We start from the raw sequence: 27244 nt of genomic DNA on the forward strand, positions 1-27244 counted from the left end.
AAGCACAATCATCTTTAGTAACCATTTGTGCCTTATTGTGAATGAACTGAGCAGGTCCTTCTCTGAGAAGGTTGTGATGGTGTAAAATAAAAATACAAAGGTATGGAGGAGGGGAGTAGAAAAAAAAAAATTAAAACTGTCCAGCAGGGAAAGGTTGAGAAAAGAAAATCCTGGGTTGGTAATGACAAAATTCTCTCCAGTCAAAAATTACAGCAACTTGGCCATTTAGCACCGTCTATTCAGACACATTCTATATGGAAAAGAAATTGACCAAAATGTTCATCCCTTCTGATTGGGACCATATTCATAAGATAAACATCAATGACCCAACTCTTCATATCATTTTTCTCCATTCATAAGGATGTGAAGTTCAGTACTTTTATCAAGATTTCTCAAATACCAGGCATGCCTACTTTTTTTGAGACTTTGAGTCTCGCTTCGTCGCCCAGGCTGGAGTGCAGTGGCGCAATCTCAGCTCACTGAAAGCTCCGCCTCCTGGGTTCAAGCCATTCTCCTGCCTCAGCCTCCCGAGCAGCTGGGATCACAGGTGCCCACCACCACGCCCGGTTAATTTCTCTGCATTTTTAGTAGAGATGTGGTTTCACCGCACTAACCAGGGTGGGTCTCGATCTCCTGATCTCGTGATCCGCCCGTCTGGGCTTCCCAAAGTGCTGGGACCACAGGCCTGAGCCGCCATGCCTGGCCCAGGCATCCCTACTTTTTAAAATGTTCTAGCTAATAATTTTTATTTGAGGCAATTTTTTCCTTCTTCCATTTAATATATTCCTATTCTGCGTTAGATCTAGAGTAAGGCTTTTGAAGGCTCTGGGGAATAATTACTGAGGCATCTTAAGCTGTTTTCTCCCGTTTGACCTCAAATATTTTCTTTTCATCTTTAATCTTGAAGATTTGAGTACCTACTACAAGAATTTCCTGTGTAGAATCACTTCGTTCTTTTTGCAAACCCTATGGTTTACAGATATAAACATACACACATATACATTTATTTACAGATATCTATGTCTTAAAAGATTTTAAAATGATAGAACATTTTTATATACAACACATCTTCAGCAACTGGGTCTGTTGCGGTTGCCCTTTTTGTTCAAAAAGTTTTTAAAAGAATTACTGTAGCAATAAGATGAATTATAACAATAAACAATAAGACATTCATTACTTTTAAAGAAAAAATTAGTAAATAATCACAATTAGTCAATATTTTGTTAACTGTGTAGTAGACACTATTTAATGAATATAGTCTATGTATATTGGCTTGTCATTAAATTTAATTCATATTGATTAGTACAAAAGTAAAGAACTAGAGCTATGAGATGAAATATTTATATTCTCCATTAAAATACCAAACTTGGATGCTTATTTCATGCCATATATTATTTCAATTACCAATCTAAAATCATAACATAATTTTGTTTCAGGGAAATTGAAGTTTAAGGAAACATATTTCTTAAGTTGTTTTCCTATATGGACATGTATTTATTAAATTCACAATGTATTTTGAAAAATATTTATTCATCAGTAAAATAGCTCAATGACCATGCTTTCACTTTACAAATTCATTATTTAAATATTAAGGTCAAATGCATTAAACATTGGTGAACAGGTTTAGTAGTCTTCAAAGTACTGTGCACACACCTTAGTTGCTATGCAAATAGATTTAGTGTGGTGCGTGAAGAAAGTATTAGAACATATGTTTCTTGTTAATTTTTTTTAAAAGTTCACTCTAAAATGGCTATTTTTATGAATTCCCATAATATGTAAGATATTAGTATAGAAATACGTGTATGTAATTTGTAGATAACTTATATTTAATGGGTATACTGGTGCACGATTGAATTTCCTATAGCATTGCTCAATTTAAAAACTTTGAAGATCTATTTTAAACTTTGAGGAAACTTTATAATATTTTTCATAATGGCTGTACCAATTTACATTCGTATCAACAGTGTACAAGCATTCTCTTTTCCCCACATTCTAATCAACAATTATTTTTGTATTTTTGATAATAGTAATTCTACAAAATACGATGTGATATCTAATGGTGGTTTTAGTTGTGCATTTTCCTGATGATTAGCAATGTTTAGCTCCTTTCAAAACATCTGTTGGTGATTTGTCTTCTTAGAAATGTTTACTCCAATCCTTTGTCCATTTTTTAATTGGATTATTTGTTCTTTTGCTATTTAGTTGAGTCTCTTGCATATTTTGGATATTAACCCTTTATCAGATATATGGTTTGCAAATACATTCCTTCATTCTTTAGCTTTACTTTTCACTTGATTGCTTCCTTAGCTGTACAAAAGATTTTCAGTTTGATGCAATCCCACTGGTCTATTTTTGCTTTTGTTGCTTGTGCTTTTGGTAACATAACCAAAAAATTGTCAAGACCAGTGCCAAGAAGATTATCCCCTGTCTTTTCTTCTGGTTTTGCAGTTTCAGGTCTTACAGATTTTAATATATTTTGAGTTGATTTTTGTATATGACAGGAGATAAGGCTCCAATGTCATTATTTTACACGTGGATATCTAATTTTCCCAATATCATTTATTGAAGAAACTATCCTTTCCTTGATTATGCATTTCTTGACATCTTTATCAAAGATCAGTTCACCATAAATATATGGATTTACTTCTGAGCTCAATTCTATTCTGTTGGACTGTATGTCTGTTTTTAAGCCAGTATACTGTTTTGTAGCTTTGTAATGTATTTTGAAATCAGAAAATGTGATATTTCTAGCCTTGTTCTTGCTCAAAATGGCGTTTGGCCATTTGAGGTATTCTGTAGTTCCATATGAATTTTAATTTTTTTTCTCACTATAAAGAATGCCATTGGGACTTTGATAGGTATTGCATTCAATCTGTGGATCACTTTGGGTAGTATGGACATTTTTATAATATTAATCCTTTTTTCATTTCTTATTTTTAGATTACAGTCTTGAATTCTTGGGCTCAAGTGATGTTTCTACCTCAGCCTTCCTAGCAGCTTCTTATACAGAAATTATAGCCCTGTTATTTTGGAAGGAATTGTAGTATTTTCTCAGAAACCTGCAGTTTGGGTCTCAGCAAGGTGTAGGAAACGAAGGATATAAGATTGTTAACAAACTTGAAGATCAAAGCAGAGATTTATAATCCCTTAGGTATGTGAAGTCACTGGAAAGAGAATAGTCTTGGCAATTCCAAGTCTGACTGAATCATCGTAGTCAATGAAAGATTATGCCAACAATGGGGGTGCTGCTCAGTCATAGAGCACCTATGTAGTAGTTGGACTTCAGAGTATTTCCTTTCAGATGAGTTCTGGTATATCTACAGATGCAGGGAGTGTAACCAATGGACATTTAAGCGTTTTTTTTTTTTTTGGTTTTTGTTTTTGTTTTAATCAAGACCATTCTTATCGGGAAGTTTAAGTTAGTGTCTCTGCTTGATAGGATTCCATCCTAACAAGGGCCTCCTCCTGATTTGGTTGCTTACATGGGCACATGTACTAATTAAATGGGCTTAGGTCCTTTCTGATTCCCTTGATAATGGTTCTTAAGGTGAACTAATCAAGTGGCTTCTGATGATGTTTGAATTCAGGCTGAGAAGATGACCATAGTAGAAAGGTAGGCATTCCAAACCATGAGGGGGAGTTCTTGTTAACATTCTAGTGTCTTTTAGCTGAGATTCACTTTAGGAACCAAGAAATTTGCTCAGGTCTTATCACTCCTGTATGAAGATAGAAAAAGTCCTCATTCTTCAACACTAAAAGGTTTCAATATAAAAAGGCTTAATATTGAAAGCATTTTTCAATATTAAAAGGTTGACCAAAAGCCAGGATTTCGCAGTTCAGTGAGCTCCAGCCAGCCTCCACTTCAAGAACCTAGCTAGCTACTTCTATGTTCTCTTTCTCTTAACCCAAAAAGAATTTTTACACAAAACACAAAGTCAGATGTCTACCTCTGTACAAAATAACAACCAAATAAACTACAAAAGACTTGAAGAACAAGGTGGGCATTTGCTTTGCAATTTCCTAAAGGGGTGGCACAGTAATCTCAGACTGCATCATACAACATCGACATAAAGCAGTGCTCCAAGTTTTCACACTTGAAACAGCTGTTTTAAAGTCAGTCTCTCTCTTCACCCCCATGTTTTTGCAAGTGATCGTCTCATCGACACCCGTTGCATTTCATAGTCTTTAGCTCAGGTTCTACCACTTTCAAAATCTACCCAAATTCTGACCTATACTCCCTCTGAGAAAAGCAGTTGTTTCTGAGTGTTCTCTTAGTAAATAGTCCCCCTGAGATTCTGGAGAATAAAATCCTCTACCTCAGTACACTTGTAGGAACAAAAATAGCCTTAGAACGTCTTTGAAATGATGTATCATTTTTGATTTAAAGAGTAAGTATTGAATTGGTATTTTTATTTTGGCATAGGCACAAATTGTTTAAATATAAGAATAACATTGAGAGAAAATGATTATTTAAACCCTTGAGCTTGATAGTAAATTACCCTATCACAGGTAAAAAGAGAAAGGCTTTGGCAAGAATTCCAAGGGATATTTGAAAATGTTTGGTAATGAAATAATGCTTAGGATTGAATTTATTTTTGGTATCACAGAGTTGGTTGCTAGATAAACATTCTTCTTGATCTCAGATCATTACTCAGGTTATTGTATTTTGCTTTTATTCTGAGGAAACTCATTTGGATGGACTTGACTCAATTCTTTTATTTCCTGGTGATATGATGCTAGCCAAGTCATTTCATTTCTTGGAACTTTAGTTTTTTCACCTGTAGCATAGGGTTAATATTTGTACTGTTATTAAGAATAAATGGTATAATTTGCTATGTGTAATAAGAAAAATTTTAACAACTGACATCACAATTCATCCTAGTAAGAAAGTTAAGAGACAATTGCCTATATGCTAGAACATAACATGTGAGTTTCAGTTTCTTGCTTAAAATTATTTATTCCTCAAAAAACAAATAGCAATCTTAAAGTCTCATGTTATAGGGCATTCTTTTAATACTTTCATGTTGAACAACAGAAAAACTGTTTGGGGAAGATTTCTGAAACAGCCTCAATCAATGTTAGTTTCAGTTGTTTATAAAGGTTACCCAAGAGAATTGGTTACAAAAAAGGAGGCAAATAAATTTAACCCAGCTATAATCATTATTCCCCAACCACAACTGTTCAATTGCAAGTGTTGAATGTCACTGAAAATAAAATTTAAAGGTCACTTGAAAAAGCAATAAGTGGTTACATCATGGAGAACATAAATAAGTAAGTGTTCATTTTGGCATTGGCTAAAATTTCGGTAAAAGCAGGCTGCTTGGATTGAAAATGCTACACTTGGAGCTAGTTAGAAAGAAATTAACTTGTGTGTGGTGGTTAATATTGAGTGTCAACTTGATTGGATTGAAGGATGCAAAGTATTGTTCCTGGGTGTGTCTGTGAGTGTGTTGCCAAAGGAGATTAACATTTAAGTCTGTGACTGGGAGATGCAGACCCACCCTCAGTCTGGGTGGGTACCATCTAATCAGCTGCCAGTGCAATAGAATAAAGCAGGTAGAAGTTGGGAAGAGCAGACTTGCTGAGTCTTTTTCTGGACTTCATCTTTCTCCCACGCTGGATGCTATCCGCCCTCGAACGTCGGACTCCATGTTCTTCAGCTTTTGGATTCTTGGGCTACAAGCAGGTGGGAGTTGGGAGCACTAAAGCGTCTCATAAAGTTAAGATAGTATTATTCTCAATCCGATAACTTGCATCAAGAATTTAACATCTTCTATAAGTACAGTGGAATATTTTGTGTCCAATTCTACGACTTAAAAAGTTAATTTGAGGCATTTGTGTATTTTTATAATTCAGATTAATTCTCTTATCTTTTGAGCTCTATTTTCAAATAAGGAATATTTGAGTAACCAATTGTTTATTTTGAAATAAGTATTTTATGAAATAAGGGTAAAGCATCATGTTTTTAGTTAAGACAAACCTGTCACTGAGATAACAATTGATTTGAATCTTCCTTCATTTTTACATGAAATCTCCATGCTTATGCTAGAGCCACAAGCTTGCTAAATTTCTTTGCGCACAATTTTGTAGTTATTGCCTTCATTTTAAAAGAGCCATATCAGAAATTCAACTGCATTATTTACTTTATCAGGGAGCTTTTCTCAGGAGCATAAATATTAGGTGTAGGGAACATGTGGATCACAGCACCTAGGTAGAAGGCGGCTCAGGCAAGATCTTTAGAAAAATTGCCTTTAAAAGTTAATGGAAAAAGTATTAACTTCTAGAACCGTAACTTAAAAAAAAAAAGCATGAGAAATTAAAACATTCTAATTGTATCATAAAATGATGTCATCTATCTATATATATCTATCTATATCTATATTTCTATATCTCTATATCTGTATCTCTATATATCTACATGTCTATATCTATATTTATTTATATAGAGATATAGAAATATATATCTGGTTTCTGTAATAAGAAAGCCTTCATCATTTTCAGTAAATGAAAGTGGCATTTTATAAGCTTTAGGTAAGAAAAGCAATTATGTGAAGTTGTCTCTGCCAGTAACTATTACCAAATTAGCCAGTCTTATTTAAGCTACTTTACATCTTAAATAATCTTAGGGATGTATCTGTTTTGAAAGCATAAGTCTAGTTTATGCAAGACTGAATGATAAGAATTCAAATTAAAAGCTGAATGTGCTTTATGGTTTACTGTCTTCTGCAATAAGAATTTGTCTCCACTTAAAATGGAGGAGTGGAGGGGGCAGGATACCACTTCCTCAGTCACAAAGGGTTCTTACCATGTTCCTTATGTCTCTTGTTATCGTGGATCTATTCCTGTAAAACTTGTAGTCATTATTTTCTAAAAAAAGACTTTGAGGCCTAACTGCTGACATATAATCATAGTAGAATTATTATGTATCTTGGTAAAATCCACTGTAATCAAAGTTGTATACTCTCTGATTACATGTGCAATTGTTCTACCAGTTATGAAATAGTTGCTGGGAATGTTCTTGAGAACCAATTTTCCCCCTTATCAGTCTTTCATGAAATCTGCTTCTGCATTTACAGTAAAAATCTTAAAGACTTTGTTCCCTCAAACACTCATTATCTTCTATAAAAAGCTTCATGGGAGGAATTTCTTCTGGAATTTCATTTTGAAGTCCTAACTTTTCTCAACAACAGAGAAGAATGAAAAGTCAGAGATGCTACCAGAGAGAATTAAGTAAGAATTCTAAGAGAGAAAAAAATTGTCCTTGACCAACCTTATTTATAATATTTTTATTCTTCACACTGGAAGGTTCTTTTTGTTCACCCACAAACATCCCTTTTCATCCTGAGGGTTGGAGTAGCATCAGTATTCCTAAGTTCTCAAGCTGCACACTCTACTTCCTGTGCTTATGACAGACATAGTTGATCTAGGTACTGTTTGTTGCATGACCTCAGAATCTTTGTCAATACAAAGGATTGGCAGCCAATGCCAAGCAATCACTACAAGGTGAAACCCATCTGTCACCTTTAGGTTAGAAAGCATGACTAAAAATTCCCCCTTTAAACACTTTGGTAGATGTTTGTGTGAAGACATTGAAACCTTATCAGATTTGCAGAAGGTATCACAATGTGAAGGTCGACTTGTGAGAGCAACTTAGTGTTGTGCAAAGAATAGTGATCTGAGTACAAGCTCAGACTTTGACTCCCTGGATGATACCATGCAAATCACCTTCCATCTTTTACCCTTTGTAAAATTAATACCTTAATATACCACTTGGATCAGCAGTTAGGATCTAATTTAATAATGAGTGTGAAAACCCTTTATAAAGTGTCCATTGATAGACACTTGGAAACCAATGTTATTTTTATATGTTCCTTGGAAAACTGAGACAGGCATATGTTTTACTCATCTATTGTCTTACCCTATTTGGGCTGCCTTAACAAAATACTGTAGATTACATAGCTTAAATGACAGAAATTTATTTTCTCATAGTCCTGGAAGCTGGAAAGTCAAAGGTCAAGATCTGGCATCTTCAGTCTCTAGTGAGGATTCTTTCTGGCCTGCAGATGGCCACCTTCTTACCATGTCCTAACATCATGGAGAGAGAGCAAGAAAATTCTGATGTCTCATCTTATAAGGAAACTAACTCTACTGGATCAGGATAGAGCCTTATGTATGACTTTATTTAACCTTAATTTTATAAAAGACTTATCTCCAAATATAGTCACTGTCACATAGGGGTTAGGAATTCAACCTATGAATTTGGGAGGGACATATTTAATCCATAACAACTGTGTGTCTTGAACTCCTGGCTTAGAAGGACTGACAGTCATGTCAGCAAATCTGTACCCAGGCACAGAGGAGCAGCATTTATTTTTATTTATACCAGGGAGAGATGCAGGGAGTTCTGGCCCAAGAGGAGCCAGGCTGATTAGTGTAGTTCTTAATAATACTAGGGGGTACCATATTAGAGTCTGAGTCAAGTGGTACCACGAGATTGAGTTTAAAGGTTCAAGAAAAAGAAGGGGGATCCAACTGTGTCCGGAATTAGTGGGTTTTGGGTCTCGCTGACTTTAAAAATGAAGCCACGGACCCTCGTGGTGAGTGTTACAGTTCTTAAAGATGGTGTGTCCAGAGTTTGTTCCTTCTGATGTTCGGACGTGTCTGGAGTTTCTTGCTTCTGGTGGGTTCGTGGTCTCACTGACTTTAGGAGTGAAGCTATAGACCTTCGCAGTGAGCATTACAGCTCTTAAAGGCAGCGCGTCTGGAGTTGTTCCTCCCTCCTGGTGGGTTCATGGTCTCACTGGCTTCAGGAGTGAAGCTGCAGACCTTCATGGTGAGTGTTACAGCTCATGAAGGCAGCATGGACGCAAAGAGTGAGCAACAGCAAGATTTATTGTAAAGAGCAAAAGAACAAAGCTTCCACAGTGTGGAAGGGGACCTGAGTGGGTTGCAGCTGCTAGCTTGGACAGTCTGCTTTTATTCCCTTATCTGGCCCCACCCACATCCTGCTGATTGGTCCGTTTTACAGAGAGCTGATTGGTCCATTTAGACAGGGTGCTGATTGGTGCATTTACAAACCTTGAGCTAGACACAGAGCACTGATTGGTGCATTTACAAACCTTGAGCTAGACAAAGAGTGCTGATTGGTGCATTTACAATCCTCTAGCCAGACATAAAAGTTCTCCAAGTCCCCACCCGACTCAGGAGCCCAGCTGGCTTCTCCTAGTGGATGTCACACTGGAACCGAAGGCAGAGCTGCCCGTCAGTCCTGCACTGCGCATCCGCACTCCTCAGCCCTTGAGCGGTTGATGGGACAGGGCACCGCTGAGCAGGGGGTGGTGCCCATCGGGGAGGCTCAGGCATGGCGGGCTACAGGCCTCGAGCCCTGCCCTTTGGGGAGGTGGCTGAGGCCTGGCAAGAATTTGAGCTTGGTGCGGGTGGGCTTGCACTGCTGTGGGACCCGGTGCACCCTCCACAGCTGCTGGCCCCGGGTGCTAAGCCCCTTACTGCCCGGGGATGGCAGCGCCAGCCGCTCTGAGTGCAGGGTCTGCCGAGTCCGCACCCACCCAGAACTCATGCTGGCCCACAAGTGCCTTGTGCAGCCTCAGTTCCCACCCACATCTCTCCCTCCACACCTCCCTGCAAGCAGAGGGAGCCGTCTCCAGCCTCGGCCAGCCCAGAGAGGGGCTCCCACAGTGCAGCAGTGGACTGAAGGGCTCCTCAAGTGTGACCAGAGTGGGTGCCAAGGCCAAGGAGGTGTCAAGAGCAAGCGAGGACTGCCAGCATGCTGTCACCTCTCAATCCCCCCTCTAAACAGGACACCCAAACTGCTGTTGGGAATTTGACCGATGACCACTCTAGCTACTTCCTGCTGGATAGGGGCGATAAAGGGGTCCTGTAGTTGTAGTGTTCTCCAGAGCGGAGCTCTCTAGGCCAGGGAAAGTGCCAGCGGGTCAGTCCAGGGGTCCTCGGTAGAAGTTGTTAGTTGACCTCATTTGGGGTTCCATTTGTAAGACCATCTGTAGCTTGATGGCCTCGATTCTAGAGGAAACAAATTTGACAAGAAGGTTAAAAATACAGGGCCCAAAGGTGAGTAATAGCAAGATGGTTGCCATGGGACCTAGAAAGGGGAGAAGCCATGTTGCCCAACTGCAGAGGTTGGTATAAGACTTTGAAAGACATTGTCTGATTTCAGAAGCCTTTTCCTATAAACCCCGGGTGGCATCTCATACTATCCCTGACTGGTTAGTGTAAAAACAACACTCTTCCCCTAAGGTGAAGAGTCCTCCTTTCTCAGCAGTGAGGAGGTCTAGGCCTTGGTGATTTTGGAGAGTCACTGCTGCTAAAGAGTCTATTTGGGATTGTAAAGTAAGGATAGATTTTGTTATTTCTTGCAAACTGTCTGAGAAATCCTTTGAGAGTGTGTGGTAGTGGGATAATGAAATAGATAAGCCAGCTATTCTGGTTCCTATAGCAGCAGCCATTCCTAACCCTATAAGTAGGGGTACTAGTTGTATTGCTCTACACTGACAGACTTGAGCTTTGAGGGGTACTGATAAGGTCTGATTTCCTAGGGCAATGTTAATGTTGAGACTTACAAAGAATAAGGTGCCTGTCCAGTTAGTGGGGAGGCAGATATAGGTCGATATTCCACATAAGAAGAATATACCTTGGCTGGGTAGACAAAACTTTACCCTGGCTTTTAAAGGAACAGGGTACACTGTTTTTTCTTTACTACTTCCATCTCTCTGTCTTTCTCTTTGACTTCTTCTTTGCTTTGTCTCTCTGTCACTTCCTCTCTCTCTCTCTCTGACTTTGTCTCTCTCTTTCTTCTGTCATTAACCACCCCAAGGGGAGAAAACTATGCCCCTTCTGTCCCCATCCTGTTTCAATTGGGGAATACTGGGGCTTAATCTCTTGGAGGGGGTTGTTCCATATCTAGGGTCTTTCCATAGGTATTTCTAATGGAGGGTTCCACCTGGCAGTAATTTTGGCCTCAGCATTTGCCCGACAGTTTCCTTCTGCCTTTTCTCCTTCACCTTTTTGATAGCTTTGGCACTGTAAGACTGCCACCTCCTTGGGTTTTTGCACTGCGTGCAATAACTCTTTAATTTCCTTGTGGTATTTAATGGGGGTTCCGCCAGAGGTTAGGAACTCCCTTTCTTTCTATATTGTAGCATGGGCATGTAGGATTAGATAAGCATACTTGCTATCTGTATACACATTTATTCTTTTTCCCTTTCCCAGTTCTAAGCCTTGGGTAAGTGCCACTAGTTCTGCTAACTGGGCGCTGGTCCCTGGGTGAAGAGGTTTACTTTCAAGTATGGTTATATCACTAACTATGGCATAACCTGCCCTTCGTATTCCATTCTCAACAAATGAACTTCCATCGGTATATAAGTTAAGGTCAGGATTAGCTAAGGGGACTTATAAGAGATCACCTTGGGTGGCATAAGTCTGAACTATAATTTGTTGGCAGTCAGGCTCAATTGGTTCCCCATCCTCTGGGAGAAAAGTGGCAGGGTTGAGGGCCACGCACATACATATTTGAAGCACCAGTCCCTCAAGGATTAGCACCAGGTGCTACTCCTTGTTTATGTCTGGTATCCATAAACTTCCTTTGGCACCTAGTAAGCCATTTACATCATGAGTAGTACAGAAAGTGAGATACTTTCCTTGTATTATTTTGATAACCTCTGACACTAAGATGGCCACTGCCCCAACTACCCTTAAACAGTGAGGACAGCCTTTTGCTACTACATCAATTCGCTTACTTAGGTATGCCACTGGTTGTGTGGTTGTCCCATAAGTCTGAGTAAGGACTCCAAGAGCTATCCCTGCTCTCTCTGTAACGTATAAAGAGAAGTTTTGTCCTGTCGGAAGGCTTAAAGCTGGAGCTTGTACTAGGGCCTGCTTTAAGGTTTTGAAGGCTGTTTCTGCCTCTGGTTCCCATTCTACTAGATGAGTATTTGCCCTCTGGGTTTCCTTGATTAGAGTATAGAGGGGCCTGGCTATCTTGCTGTATCCAGAGATCCATAGTCAGCAAAAGTCGGTAATTCCAAGGAACCCCCGCAACTGTTTAAATGTCTTAGAGCAGTATAGGCTGTATTCGTTCCTTGCTGAGGGCCCTGGTCCCTCTGGCTAAGATTAGGTCTAGATATTTGACCTGCTGTAGGCAAAGCTGGACCTTCGACCTAGACACCTTGTACCCTTGATTAATTAGAAAGTTCAAGAGATCTAGAGGTGCCTGCTGGCATGAGGCTTCCAAACTGGTAGCCAAAAGTAAATCATCCACATACTGAACGACCAGGGTGCCTGGACTTGAGAGTGGCCTAGATCTTGGGCCAGTGCCTGACCCAACACATGAGGGCTATCCCTAAACCCTTGGGGCAAGATCATCCACGTAAGTTGGGACGTGTGGTCTGTGGGATCCTCAAAGGCAAAGAGAAACTGGGAGTCAAGAGTGGCGGGGAATTCAGAAGAAGGCATCCTTGAGGTCTAGAACCATGAACCATTCTGCTTCCTCTGGTATTTGAGAGAGCAGGGTATAGGGGTTGGGTACAACTGGATATAGAGGAATTACTGCCTCATTGATGAGTCTAAGATTTTGCACTAGTCTCCACTGACCATTCAGTTTTTGTACTCCTAGAATTGGGGTGTTGCAAGGACTGCTGCATTTTCTTACTAAGACTTGAGCTTTTAAATGTTTAACAATATCCTGTAATCATTTATGAGCTTCAGGCCTTAAGGGATATTGCCTTTGATAAGGAAAAGTGGTGGAGTCTTTTAACCTGATTTGGACTGGGCAGGCATTTTTTGCCCTTCCAAATTGTCCTTCCAATGCCCAGACTTCAGGGTTGATTCCCTTTCAAGTAGGGTACAACAAATGGGTAACTTGTTCTCCATATTCATGTAGATAATAGGTCCAGCTTTGGCTAATATATCCCTCCCTAATAACGGTGTGGGACTTTTAGGCATAACAAGAAAGGCATGTGAAAAGAGCAAAGTCTCCCAATTACAACTGAGGAGGTAGAAGAACTACCTGGTTACAGGCTGTCCCAGGATTCCTTGGATGGTAATGGACCTTTAGGACAATTGTCCAGGACAGGAGATTAACACTGAGAAGGCTGTGCCAGTGTCCAGGAGGAAGTCAATTTCCTGGCCCTCAATGGTTAAGCGTACCCAGGGCTCCATGAGGGTGATGACATGAGCTGGCACTTGCCTCAGGCACCCTCAATTCTGTTGTTGGATCATCTGGTTGGGGGCTTCTGACCTGGAGAAGTGCAGTGCACCTTTGTCCTCTGGGGCAGTGCACCTTCCAGTGATTGCCTTGACATAATGGACATGGATGAGGGGGCAGCTTGTTTCTTATTGGACAATCTTTTTTAATGTGTCCTTGCAAACCACACTGGTAACAAGACCTACCAAGTGATTGGCCTGCTCCATTTTCTGTCCTCTCTGAACCACCAGGATTTGTTTGTCTGAAGGCCATGACTAAGGCTGCAGCCTTTCTCTGATCTCGCTTTTCCTTTTGGGCCCGTTCCTCTTGATCCCTATTATAGAACACCGAGATTGCCAGGTTTAATAATGCCTCCAAATTTTGTTCAGGACCCAGGGCTTGCTTTTGGAACTTTCTCCTGATATCTGCAGCTGATTGGATAATACACTTATCTTTTAGAATCACTTGACCCTCAAGTGATTTGGGTGATAGGGGAGTATATTTTTCTTAAGGTCTCCCATAGTCACTCGAGGAAGGGAGAAGGATTTTCTTCCTTTCCCTGAGTTATGGTGGACATTATTGAATAATTCATCAGCTTTTTGCTAATTCTCCTTAGTCCTTCTAGAACACAGGTCAACAGATGTTTATGACTCCAGTCCCCATGATCTGAGTCAAGGTCCCAGTGGGGATCCATACTGGGGACGGCTTGGTGACCGGTAGAGAATTTGTCCCTTTCTTCGGCTGTCATTCTATCATTTACTTGACTAAGATACGAAGTATTTCCAAACTCTTGGGCTGCAGCTAAAGCCGCATTCTTCTCATTAAAGGGTTTGATCTAACAGTAGCATGACATCTCTCCAAGAGAGGTCGAAGGTTTGCCCTAGACCCTGTAGGACATCTGTGTACCTGTCAGGATCATCTGAAAACTTCCCCAGATCTACCTTGATCTGCTTTAAATCAGAGAGGGAGAAGGGGACATGTACCTGGGTTGGGCCAAATTCCCCTCCCCCTACAGCTTGAAGGGGACATAACCGATAGCCTGGGGGTTTTTGTGGTCCTTTAGAGATTTCTTTGCTTATTTTCTTCTGGGCAGGGGAGATTAGAGGAGGATTATCAATTATAGGAAGGGGAGCTATAGGGAGGCTAGGATATGGGGGAGCTGAGAGGTCTTCCTGTGGGATATCAATTGTAAGCTCTTTGTGTAGTTGTGTATTCTCCCTCAATGAAAAGAAAGCTTGGACATAAGGTATCACTCTATTTGCCTTCCCTCTTACAGAAAAGGTCAAGCTGCAGGATAGTATTGTAATTTGTACTTCCCTTAGGTGGCCATTTTTCCCTATCAGAGAGAGAGTATTGGGGCCAAGCCATAGTGCAGAAAAAAATGAGCCACCTCTTTTTTAGGGTTTGCAGGTCAAATTGGTCCCAATGGCTTAGGATGCATTTCAAGGGTGAGCCTGTTGATGCCTGGTGTTTCCCATCTGAAAGACAAAACCACCTGCAGTTTTGGTTTCTTTTGTTTCTCCCCCTGCTCAAGTACCCGCAATGGTCCCTGGACCCTGCTGATTGGAATAGTTGCACTCACCGATGCAGCAGCACAAACAACCCCTGCCCAAGAACCCGCAATGGTCTCTGGACCCTGCTGATCGGAATAGTTGCGCTCACTGATGCAGTAGCAGAAACAATAGTTTTCCTCCCAGACCACAAGGAGGACTGAGGAAGGTTGGATTTAGTGGCCCTTACCAACACATTCTCGAAAACCCGCACCCTTACCTGTCCTCCTAGACCACAAGGAGAACCAAGAAAAATCAGATTTAGTGGCCCTTACTGACACATTCTCAAAAACCTGTTAGAGTCCTAAGCATTCTCCTGTTAGCATTGGGACCTTACCCATGTCTTACAGAGATGTTATGCCCCAAAAATGAAGTGGAGGGCCATACCCTGAGGGAGGGAAGGGATCGCCAGTGTTGGAAGAGTGACACCTTTTGTCCTCATATGAATAGGAAGGATACAATTTCTGAGGCTCCCTATATTCTAGCTTCAGGAATAGCTTTTGTTAGGCCTGCTAGCCCGAGGAGGGATCCTAAAATTCCAGATAGTACCCCCTACAATGGGGCTTTGGGCAAAAATTATGTCGTTCTGATTGGTGAGCCCGCGTGCCTAAAGTAGGTAACAGAGTCCTGGAGTTTATACTAGAAGTCATTCTTATAGGAGAAACTAGAAAAACACCAGAGACAGGGAGTGATTTTTAAAAGAGGGACTAGCCTCAGAGAAGAGAGGCAAGAGGAACTTTGTTTGCTAGGCATTAGGAACCAGGGTTTAAGGGTCAGGATAGATAGGAGAGATGGGCGAGTCTTGCTTGGGTGACATGCCTTTGAGAGTTCTGCTCATGGCCACAAGGTCAACCAACTTGTTGTCAGGACCCCGGAACTGCATGGCTTTCCTGTCAACCCTCAGCTCAGTCCAGAAGTACAGGAAAAGTGGAAGCTGGTTACAGGCAAACCAATGCTCCCAACTCCAAAAAGTCAGGGGTTGTTAGAGAGCCCTTTCCCAGAAAGCCTGACACCCATGTCTTTAGTCAGGCAGCCATGCTAGTCACTTTTAACGGGCCAATAGGTACCCGGTATTTAGCCCCCGAATTCTAAGGAAAAATAGGACAGAATAGCAAGTGAAAGGGGTCTGATGGTACTCACTGCTTGGCTATAGTCTCACTGCTTGGTGATAAACAATAGTCCCTTCGTGGTCGCCAAAATGTGTCCAGAATTGGTGGGTTCTTGGTCTCACTGACTTCAAGAATGAAACCGCAGACCCTCGCAGTGAGTGTTACAGTTCTTGAAGATGGTGTGTCTGAGTTTCTTCCTTCTGGTGGGTTCATGGTCTCACTGACTTCAGGAGTGAAGCTGCAGACCTTCGCAGTGAGCATTGTAGTTCTTTAAAGTAGCATGTCTGGAGTTGTTCATCCCTCCTGGTGGGTTCATGGTCTCACTGGCTTCACAAGTGAAGCTGCAGACCTTAGCAGTGAGTGTTACCACTCATGAAGGCAGCGTGGACACAAAGAGTGAGCAGCAGCAATATTTATTGTAAAGAGTGAAATAACAAAGCTTCAACAGCATGGACAAGGACCCAAGTGGGTTGCTGCTGCTGACTTGGACAGTCTGCTTTTATTCCCTTATCTGGCCCCACCCACATCCTGCTGATTGGTCCATTTTACAGAGAGCTGATTGGTCCGTTTACAGAGAGCTGATTGGTGCGGATTGGTACATCTACAAACCTTGAGCTAGACACAGAGTGCTGATTGGTGCATTTACAGTCTCTAGCTAGAGGTGAAAGTTCTCCAAGTCCCCACCCAACTCAGGAGCCCAACTGGCTTTGCCTAGTGGATGCCACGCCAGGGTGTGAACAGAGCTGCCCGTCAGTCCCGCGCCACGTGCCTGCACTCCTCAGCCCTTGGGTGGTTGCTGGGACCGGGTGCCATAGAGCAGGGGCTTGTGCCCATCAGGGAGGCTGGGAGTGGGGCAGGGGCCTCGGGCATGGTAGGCTGCAGCTCCTGAGCCCTGCCTTGCAGGGAGGGGAGGCGGCTGAGGCCTGGCGAGAGGCCTGGTGAGAATTCAAGCATGGTGCAAGCAGGCTGGTACTGCTGTGGGACCCAGCACACCCTCCGCAGCTGCTGGCCCAGATGCTAAGCCCCTTACTGCCCAGGGCTGGCAGTGCCAGCTGCTCTGAGTGCAGGGTCTGCTGAGCCTGTGCCCACCTGGAACTCGCACTGGCCCACGAGCACCTTGTGCAGCCTCGGTTCCCGCCTGTGCCTCTCCCTCCACACCTCCCTGCAAGCAGAGGGAGCTGGCTCCAACCTCAGCCAAACCAGAGAGGGGCTCCCACAGTGCAGCAGTGGGCTGAGGGGCTCCTCAAGTGCAGCCAGAGTGGGTGCCGAGGCTGAGGAGGCACCGAGAGTGAGCAAGGGCTGCCAGCATGCTGTCACCTCTCACAGCTTTGAGGTCTGGCTGAGGACACATAGAGATCATGCCCTGGTTTACTTCCTCACCAAGGACCTCTAAGAAATCCCACAGTGGAAGGCTACAAAGCCTAGAGGGATCCATTCTAAGGACAGTGAAACCCCAGAATATAGCAGACATCGTGAGACACAAGGGGTAGATGTGACTAATATTGTTATTTGCTCATTATCTAGGCAGGGCTACAGTCAAACAGACCACTCATGCCTAATAGGCAACTGAAGTGGTTTAGCTGTCAGATCCAAAGAGCTAGAAAGTTTCCTTTCCTTTCCATTCCCTTGTTCTTCCCCTTCCCTGTCTGCTTTCTTCATCTTTTCCTTCTCCTCGTCCACGTGCTTCTCCTCTTCTCATGCTTTTTCTTCTTCTCCTTCTTCTAGAATATATTAGCAGAATGGAAGACTTTGTTTTCTTCCAGGCCTCAACTAAATGAATAGATTCTTTTTATACGGCAGTGAATAAAACATTCAAAATGCCAAGAGATAGTTATTAGTCAAGTTTCTGAATAAAGTTGCTTCATTTTCTACTCAAGAAAGACTGAGGTAACAGATATTACCTGTACTGGTTTCTCAGCCCTGACAGGTGAGACCTTACTTTATGTATTTCAAGAATGAACAAAAACCCATCTTAGGAAGGAGATCTTCAAAGGGAGTCATCCATGTCAGACTCTGCAATACAACCTGGTCACTTTTTCTTTCCCCTTGAGGTGAGCTGTCTCTTTATAAGCAAAATGGGTAACTGAAGATGAGGACTTCATGTCCAACTTTCCTGTTCTCATCTGGTGCAATGATAGGCCAGCTTCCTTTACTCTCCACCAAATTTATAAAGTCACAATCATGGAAAGTCAATTACCCAACAAAAAGCAAGCTATAAAGCATCTTACACTTTTGTTCTATTTCTCTTGATTTAATTTATGTAAGTTAGCTTGTGGGAATAGACCAGGTTAAGTTTATCACATCAGGCTTCCTGAAGAGTGAGCACTCACTGCATGTGTCCACAGATTGCCCAGGGTGGGACACTCTCTGTGTGCCTTATGGGATTAGGCAGGGTTCTCTTTGAATGAAACACAAGAGCCCATTCTGAAAATGAAATCTCACATAGGATCTCAATGTGAAGATCAGGTGGGGCTGCTGTCTCCAGAGAGAGGAGAGAGATGAGTTCAGGGAGAGGTGAGATGCACACTTTGAGAACCACTTGCTCTGGGCAAGTTTTCATCAGCAGAATCTGGATTCTGTCCAAGGGTTCAACCAAGGGGAGAGCCTAGATGTTATAGGACAGATTTTAGCTCTTTAGTTTAGAAAACAAAAGAAACAGAAATAGAAACATCCTTGTTTAGAGCCATGTAACAATGTAGTAGATTCTTTCAGAAAGCAGCAAAATTCCTGACACTATAGCATTTAAGAAAGTCCGGTTGACACTTTTGAGAGATATAATTACAGAACTTTCCTCATCAGGTGAGACGGGTTCAGATGACATCTGGCTGATCATTATAATATTCATAAGTTTTCTGGTGATATTTGACATCTTAGCAGTATGCAGAGCCTACAGGCAGCTGAAATATAATGAATTGCTTGACGAAAATATTGAGTGTATAAAGTGTACGATTATAGGAATTATGACTATAGATGCCAGTTCTGGCCAACTTGCCAATATCAACACACAAAGGCTGCTGGCTGTCAGTGAGGGCCACCTCAGCTTTTCAGCATTAACATTTTAGATCAGTCCAATTTTTATATACTCAATAACAGCAAGGGTGAGAAAAGCAGTACTCCTAGGTACTCATACTTGGTATGCAACATTGGTATGGGAAACAGTCACAGAAAGAAGCACTTAACTACAGGGAATAGATCCCAAAGCTTCTGTGGCCAGAGGTCTGTACCATTGTTCTGTCCTCCCACATTTGAAAGTTGGTTATTTACTATATTTAAATAATCAAAATGATCCTTGGCACAGAGTAGACTCATAGACCCTGGGGTGCCCACTTGACCACTGCCAGTGGTGCTGGACGTGGGGTGCAAAGCATGGCTTTCACAGCAAAACACACTACTGTGCCTGTGTGTGTATGTGAATGTGGGCAGGAAACATGGGACTTCTAGATAACCACTCATGCATGTTCCTTTTTAGCATCAGATACAAGTATTTATAATTTAATTTGAGGAAAAAGCTTAATACAACTTCAGAAATGAAAGTGAGAGTCAATTTCAGGTGTTAGAAAATGAAAGACCTGTTTCCATTTTGCTGAGTTTTTCTCTTTTTTTTCTCTCAACACTTTAACTTTGGAGTGAAGCAATTCAAATTATATTCCCTAATGGTCTTTGGCATGCATTTTACAAGTTGAAGAAACAGAGCAAAACAGAAGAGAGAAGCTACCATTGGTATAATGGATTTCATTTTTCTTTTCTTTTTTAGTCTGTTGTTTTTGAAGTGGATTCCCACAGGTATAGAATTTCCTTCATGAAAGTTGAAATGAAACTGAAGAGCTCTTCACAGAGAGAAGGCCATGTGATACCAAACATGCTTTCTATTTCATCTCCACAATGAGAAGGATTTTTGGTGATAATGCTCTGAGGAATTTGGCTCAGGTCTGACTTACAGTGGGTCCAGCAGATACCTGGACACACCCTGTGGTCATATCTCCAGTGCCAGAATGCGTAATTGACATAGACGTATTTAGCATCTGGCAGAACCCCCACACTGGCTGACTGGTAGAGTTAGGGTTACTATGGTGGGAAAGGCCAAATGGAACCCATTGAGGCTGCCTCTACCTAGAAAAATAGTACATCAAATACAATATCGCATCCGTAAAGGGATTGCAGAGATTAGCACTGCCATTAAGGACTTGAAAGATGCAAGGGTGGTGATTCACACCACATCCCCATTCAACTCTGCCATTTGGCCTGTGCAAAAAATAAATGGATCTTGGAGAATGATAGTGGATTATCATAAGCTTAACCAAGTGGTGACTCCAATTGCAGCTGCTGTACCAGACGTGGTTTCATTGCTTGGGCATATTAACACATCTCCTGGTATCTGATATGCAGCCATTGACTTAGCAAATGCCTTTTTCTCCATTCCTGTCCATAAGCACAAGCAATTTGCCTTCAGTTGGCAAGGCCAGCAATATAACTTTACTGTCCTACCTCAGGGGTATATCAACTCTTTTTGTGTCATAATCTTATTCAGAGAGACCTTGATCACTTTTCACCTCTGCAGAATATCACACTGGTCCATTACATTGATGATATTATGCTGATTAGATCCAGTGAGCAATAAGTAGCAAACACACTGGACTTATTGGTGAGACATTTGTGTGCCAGAGGATGGGAAATAAATCCAACTAAAATATAGGAACTTTCTACCTCAGTGAAATTTCTAGGGGTCCAGTGGTGTGGGGCCTGTAGAGATATTCCTTCTAAGGTGAAAGATAAGTTGCTGCATTTATCCCCTCCTATAACCAAGAAAGAGGCACAACACCTAGTGGGCCTGTTTGGATATTGGAGGCAACACATTCCTCATTTGGGTGTGTTACTCCAGACCATTTATCAACTGACCCGAAAGGCTGCCAGTTTTGAGTGGGGTCCAGAACAAGAGAAGGCTCTGCAACAGGTCCAGGCTGCTGTGCAAGCTGCTCTGCCACTTGGGCCATACGACCCAGCAAATCCAGTGGTGTGTGAGGTGTGAGTGGCAGATAGGGATCCTGTTTGGAGCCTTTGGCAGGTCCTCATAGGTGAATCATAGCAGAAGCCTCTAGGATTTTGGAGCAAGCCTCTGCCATCCTCTGCAGATAACTGCTCTCTTTTCGAGAGACAGCTCTTGGCCTGCTACTGGGCTTTGGTGGAAACTGAATGTCCGACTGTGGGTCATCAAGTCACCATGCAACCTGAACTGCCTATCATGAACTGGGTGCTTTCTGACCCATCTAGCTGTAAAGTGGGTTATGCACAGCAGCATTCTATCATCAAATGGAAGTGGTATATACTTGATCAGTCTTGAGCAGGTCCTGAAGGCACAAGTAAGTTACATGAGGAAGTGGTTCAAATGCCCATGTCTCCACTCCTGCTACCCTGCCTTCTCTCCCTCAGCCTGCACTGATGGCCTCATGGAGTGCTCCCTACGATTAGTCAACAGAGGAACATAAAACTAGAGCCTGTTTCACAGATGGTTCTGCATGATATTCAGGCACCACCTGAAAGTGGACAGATGCAGCACTATAGCCCCTTTCTAGGACATCCCTGAAGGACAGCATGAAGGAAAATCTTCCCGGTGGGCAGAACTTTGAGCAGTGCATGTGGTTGTGCACTTTGCATGGAAGGATAAATGGCCGGATGTGTGATTAGGTACTAACTCATGGGCTATAGCCAATGGTTTGGCTGGATGGTCAAGGACTTGGAGGAAGCATGATTGGAAAATTGGTGACAAAGAAATTTGGGGAAGAGGTATGTGGATGGACCTCTCTGAGTGGTCAAAAACTGCAAAGATATTTGTATCCCATGTCAGGATGCACCAATGGATGACCTCAGCAGAGGAGGATTTTAATAATCAAATGGATAGGATGACCCATTCTGTGGACACCACTCAACCTCTTTCCCCAGTCACCCCTGTCATCACCCAATGGGCCCCTGAGCAAAGTGGCCATGGTAGCAGGATGGAGGATACACATGGGCTCAGCAACATTGACATCCACTCACCAAGGCTGACCTGGCTACAGCCACTGCTCAGTGCCCAATTTGCCAGCAGCAGAGACCAACACTGAGCCCTCGATATGGCACCATTCTCTGGGATGATCAACCAGCTACCTGGTGGTAGGTTGATTATATTGGACCTCTTCCATTATAGAAAGGGCAGAGGGTTGTCCCCACTAGAACAGACACTTCAGATATGGGTTTGCCTATCCTGCAGGCAATGCTTCTGCCATGACTACCATCTGTGGACCCATGGAATGCCTTATCCACCGTCATAGTATTCCATAGAACATTGCCTCTGACCGAGGCACTCACTTTACAGCTAAGAAGTCTGGCAGTGTGCTCATGCTCATGGAATTCACTGGTCTTACCATGTTCCCCATCATCCTGAAGCAGCTGGGTTGACAGAATGGTGGAATGGCCTTTTGAAGTCACAATTATAGTGCCAACTAGGTGACAATACTTTTCAGGGCAAAGTTCTCCAGAAGGCCATGTATGCTCTGAATCAGCATCCAATATATGGTACTGTTTCTCCCGTAGCCAGGATTCATAGGTCCAAGAATCAAGAGGTGGAAGTGATCCACTAGCAAAATTCTTGTTTCCTGTTCCTACGACATTTTATTCTGCTAGCCTAGAGGTCTTAGTTCTAGCGGGAGGAACACTGCCACCAGGAGACACAACAACAATTCCATTAATCTGGGAGTTAAGATGGCCACCTGGACACTTTAAGCTCCTCCTGCCTTTAAGTTAACAGGCTAAAAAGGGAGTTAGTGTTGGCTGGGGTGATTGACCCAGGTATCGAGATGAAATCAGTCCACTACTCCACAATGGAGGTAAGGAAGAGTTTGCATGGAATACAGGAGATCCATTAGGGCATTTCTTAGTATTACCATGTCCTGTGATTAAAGTCAATGGGAAACTACAACAGCTCAATCCAGGTAGGACTACACATAGCCCAGACCCTTCAGGAATGAAGGTTTGGATCATTCCACCAGGAAAAAACCATGACCTGCTGAGGTGCTTGCTGAAGGCAAAGGGAATACAAAATGGGCAGTAGAAGAAGGTAGTCATCAATACCAGCTACAACCACGTGACTAGCTGCAGAAACGGGTACTGTAATTGTCATGAGTATTTCCTCTTTCTTTTGTTAAAATCATGTTTGTGCACGTATATATTTGCACTAAGAAAATACACATGTATATATGTATATTCCATGTTGTCCCTCTAAAGAACTCTAATATATCATAGATGGAGACTAATAGGGCAAAGTCCATCTCAGGCAAAAAGAAAAGGAAGACAAAAAGTGAACTACGAGAGAATTTGTTTTTCCTAGTGCCCCTTGCCATGCACAGTTGGTAATTCATCAAACACCATGTCTGCCCTTTCAGAGGCTTTGGTGAGGAGCCCATGTGGGGACAGGGCTGAGCTGAGCTCATTGTAACACAAGACACCAGAGCAGCTTGGGAGGAGCGTTCAGATTCAAAGCCAGTCCTGCAGTCTGATTCAGAGTACTAGATGTTTGGGCCTAAGAAAGTGTGCTTCACTCCATGGCCGTGAGTGCATTGCGGAGGTGGGGAAGGGAGGACCTTCACTACTAGACTTGGTGTCTTTCTTTAAACCATCATGCATTTTCAGGACATCTTGAACTCATTTCTGGCAACCTCCTACCATTCTATCTAATGAGATAGTTCTGTTGCCTTGGCAGCTAGTCTGAGAGCTGCAGATAGCTTTCCAAATGCCTTATCCCTTCTGTCCACTTCTCCCATCCTCCTACCTGCCCCAGGCCCAGGCCTTGCCTCTGGGCGATGGTAATACCTCCTCATGGGTCTCTCTACCTTGCTCAAATCTATGTTCCATCCTGGAGCCAAACTGTCCCACAGATAAAGCCATATTCTTTCTAGGTCTCATAAAATAAGAGCTAGAAATAAAAATAAGTCCTAGAAATAAAAATAAATTGCATGTCTTATATTTTATTTGACAACAAATAAAATACAGGACATGCAGTTAAATTGCAGATAAATAAGGATTTTTTTTTTTTTTTTTTTTTTTTTTAGTATAAGCATATCCCAAGTATTACATGGGACACATATACTAAAAATTATTTTTTTATCTGAAAATAAATTAACTGGGCATTCTGTATTTTTATGTGCTAAATATGGCCCTGCATATTCTGGCCCAACCTTACTTTTTGCCTCTTTGCATATTATAGGTTCACTCTGTTACTTAGCTGCTGGCAATACCCCCAATAGACTGCTCAGCCTGAGCTCCCCAGAGCAGACCCTGTGAAGGACTGGAGTACAAGTATTTTATTTGGGAAGTACGGAAAACACTGGTAGAAAGTGGTGATGCAACACAGGAAAAGAAGTCAGAACTCACAGTGGATGGCTGGTACTAAATCCTGTGGGGAAACAGTGGGAAACATTATAAAACTCACTAAGAATTTTCCCACTTGTGGGGAAAAGGACCTGGATATTTACAAATCAACTATGCCAGGCATGGATGGAGAGCTATACTTAGGATGTCATTTCTCTCATGCATTTTACCAGCATTTCACAGAAGGAAAGTGGCCTCTGCCACCTGGGGAAAGCCCTCCAGTAGAGATGCAGATGCAGGCAGGTGAAAGTGCACTGCTGGAGAACAAGGAAGAGTTCAGGCTCCAGGGACATGGGCAAGTTCGCCACAGGCCTGCTACACAGGTATTGCCTTTCCTCTTGTAGGTCCTTTTTCTTTGCTACTCCCTACGTCCTCAGACTGTTCCCACCTCATCCCTCACTGCCCTTTCTTCTTCTCATTCTATTCAGCTTAGATATCACTTGTAGAGGAATACTTCCTCACCTCCACACCTACCCACCATACCTCTGAAACTCAAGTACTCCCCATATCATTTTACTGACTTTTATCACAACTCAGTAATTTCCACTGCAATGTTAAAAAAAGGCTTTCAGCCAATTTCGTTATGAGCATATGTCAAAATTTCATTACAACTTTGCTTCCAGGAAAACAAGGTCTGTGATAGAGTAGAGCAATTTAAAGATTCTTTCTTGGTAAGAAATTGTATTGTTACCAAGAATCGTTAGATAATTATTGTTGAAGCAAATACAAAAAGAAAATAATATTTCTTTAAATATCACCAGGCTCTTAACTGACAGTCATCCGGGTGGCAAATCACTTAATTTCCCAGAACACATTTTTATTGATTAAAATTTATAAGGAAATTATTTAAGCATTAATCAGTCCTCAAAAGAATGTCATGAGTTACATTATTCTAAATATATTCTTGTTCATATCAGGTCTGGAATGACTTGCTCTTTTTCAAATAGCAATTACATGTTTTCTTCTATCTTGCCTCCCTCTAACTCCTTGAGTTTGATGATCGTATCTGGTTCTCTGTCATATGGCCAGTAACTCCAGCAATTGCAGAGACCTCAATATACAACTTAGTGGGGACTCAATAGATACACGTTGAATAAATAAGTATTTAGTAGTACAGATACTGCCAGTGAAGTACCACTTTGGCCATATAACCTTGAATTGTGTGGCTCAGCCCTTACAAAAAATGTATTTCTAAGAAATTTCATCAGGGACTTCTAACTTATAGTTCAACATGTGAAGAACTTAAAAGTTGCTACTTTGTCCTAAAAACAACTAAAACCTAAACAAACTGAAAAAAGTTAGCAACTCTTCTTGGACTCATCAGAGAAGTGAAGTCACAGGGCAAATTGCTGCTCTCAGAATTGGGGAGAGAGGCAGATATAGAGAATCACAACATACCACAGCAGGAACCCCTGAGCAGAAACTGCCACAGGAACCAGTGCTGGTGTACAAAAACTTAAGCTGTAATTGATGCATTACTGGAAGCTTGGTGTGGGCAAGTCTGAGAGAGAAAAACTTCAGGGGCCCCACATTTCTGTGAGTTTTACTTCCAGGATCTCTACTAGATTCTCACAGTAAATATTGAAGAAAAGTATCCTCATGGTTTGGCAAGAAGGAAAAAGTAACAATTTTGAGATATGTCCCAACAGTCTGTTCTTAACAAGACCTGTCCTTAGGAGAACTAACGTTACCAGAGCCACACTTATTGAGGTTTTATCAGAGCATAACCTGAGGGAAGGGAAGGGAAAGATGAAACTCCTGTACCCTCTAAGGTGGGAAAAAACTGAGAAGTACTGGTGAAGTTCATGGTCCAGACACAGGTTCACCAAAAGAATGAGACCTAATGATAGGACAGTTGAACACTTCCCCTCCAACAAATGTCCCACCACTACATCACTAAAGGCCTATTTATGCCGATTCCTTTTACCTAGTATATCATGTCTACCTTTCAATAAAAATGTGTAAAGCATACTAAAAGGCAAAGTACACACTTCAGAGAGACTAAACAAGCATAAAAACCACAGTCAGATCTGACAGTAATGTTACAATTATTCATCCATATATTTTTTAAACTGTGATTAGTATACTAAGGGCTTTGATGGAAGAGGTAGACATCATACAAGAACAGATGAATAATGTAATTAGACAGATGAAAATTCTAAGAATAAAATGAGAGCAAAAAATAGCTGTAATAGAAATGAATTATTTTGATGATTTCATTAGTGAACTGGGCATGGCTAAGGAAAAACTATTCAGAACTTGAAGATATGACAATAGAAACTCAAAAATTGAAAAAAAGACTGAAAAAAGAACCCAAAACAATATCCATGTAGAAAAAAGACTGGGGGGGAAAAAAAAAAAGAACAGAATAGCCAAGAACGGTGGAACAACTACAAAAGATGTAGCATATGTGTAATGGAAATACAAGAAGGAGATGTAAAAGAGAAACAGCAGTATTTAGAAGCAATAATTACTGAGAATTTCCTCAAATTAATGTCAGATAACAAACTACAGATCCAGGAAGCGCAGAGAACACCAAATAGGATAAATGCAAATGAACAAAGGAACAAAAACAAAAATGTGTTTGTTAGTCTTATACAAATTTCAGAAAATCAAAGCCAAAAAATCTTTAATATTTCTATATTATAGTAGATGTGTATACTTACCAGGTACCTGAGACATTTTGTTACAGGCATACAATGCATAATAATCACATCATGGAAAATTGGGTATCCATCCCCTCAAGGCTTTTAGTTGTTTTTAATTGTACAGCTAGGCTAGCTGTGGTATATCACCCCTGTAATCCCAGAAATGTGGGAGGCTGAGGCAGGCAGATCATTTGATCCCAGGAGTTCAAGACCAGGCTGGGCCACATAGCAAGACCACGTCTCTACAAAAAAATACAAAAATAAGATGAGCGTGGTGGCACACGCCTGTGGTCCCATCTAATTGGGAGACTGAGGTAG

Source organism: Trachypithecus francoisi, unplaced genomic scaffold (assembly GCF_009764315.1).
Source record: "Trachypithecus francoisi isolate TF-2019V2 unplaced genomic scaffold, Tfra_2.0 Lachesis_group0, whole genome shotgun sequence".
NCBI classification, from domain to species: domain Eukaryota; kingdom Metazoa; phylum Chordata; class Mammalia; order Primates; family Cercopithecidae; genus Trachypithecus; species Trachypithecus francoisi.